Source organism: Apium graveolens, chromosome 10, assembly GCF_009905375.1.
Source record: "Apium graveolens cultivar Ventura chromosome 10, ASM990537v1, whole genome shotgun sequence".
Taxonomy (NCBI): Eukaryota; Viridiplantae; Streptophyta; class Magnoliopsida; order Apiales; family Apiaceae; genus Apium; species Apium graveolens.
The window spans coordinates 199813148-199814077 of NC_133656.1; the positions used below are offsets into that span (position 1 = coordinate 199813148).

The 930-nt window shown below is 42.9% G+C and overlaps 1 non-coding gene across 1 annotated transcript; it reads left to right on the forward strand.

The window, feature by feature from the left end:
- Positions 1 to 323: 323 nt before the first annotated feature.
- LOC141694734 (small nucleolar RNA R71) lies at positions 324 to 430 on the forward strand. The gene has a single exon (XR_012564018.1). It is a non-coding gene; the product is annotated as a small nucleolar RNA R71 (small nucleolar RNA).
- Positions 431 to 930: the final 500 nt, after the last annotated feature.

Below are 930 nucleotides of genomic sequence, written 5' to 3' on the forward strand. Positions count from 1 at the left end.
TCTCATGGGCGCCAGCATAAAGCTCACATACACTAGTAATTTAATTAACTCCATAATTAGCCAAAGTGTCCACCTTCATTGTCAAAGGCTTAAGTTGGGCAGCTATTGCAGTTTCTGTGTCCAACTCCAGAATTCCTGTCACTTTTCCCTGAGTCAGTCTCTGGGAAAGATTCAGGTACTCATTAGCAGCCATCAGTTCAATAAGTTCATAAGCTATAACGTAGCTCTTAGCCCACAAGGCTCCTCCTGATGCTGCATCAAGCATGGGCCTAGAAGTAGGACCCAATCCATTATAGAAACAGTTGATAATCATCCAATTAGGCATGCCATGGTGTGGGCACTTCCTTAGCATCTCCTTATATCGATCTCAAGCCTCACACAGAGATTCTCCAGTTTGTTGCGCGAACTGGGTAAGAGCATTCCTGATTACTGCAGTCCTCGCCATGGGAAAAAATTTAGTGAGAAACTTTTGAGCAAGATCTTCCCAAGTTGTGATAGACCCTGTCGGTAGAGAGTGTAACCAGCACTTAGCTTTGTCTCTCAAAGAGAATGGAAAGAATCACAACTTGATAGCATTTTCAGTCACACCATTGAACTTGAAAGTATCGCAAATCTCGATGAAATCCCTAATGTGCATGTTGGGGTTTTCGGTAGGAGAACCCCCAAACTGAACTGAGTTCTGTATCATCTGGATCGTGCTTGACTTGATCTCAAAGGTGTTAGCCGCGATGGCTGGTCTAATGATGCTAGACTGAATGTCATTAATCTTTGGCTTAGAATAGTCCATCAAAGCCTTCGGATTTTCTGCTTGATCACCCATAACTGCTATAATTGGCTCTTCAACTTTCTCTTCTTCTTCTACCTTCTTTTCTTCCTCAAAAACTTCTCTACGAATTACCACAAGTTCTTCCTCGGCTTTATCCAGTGTCC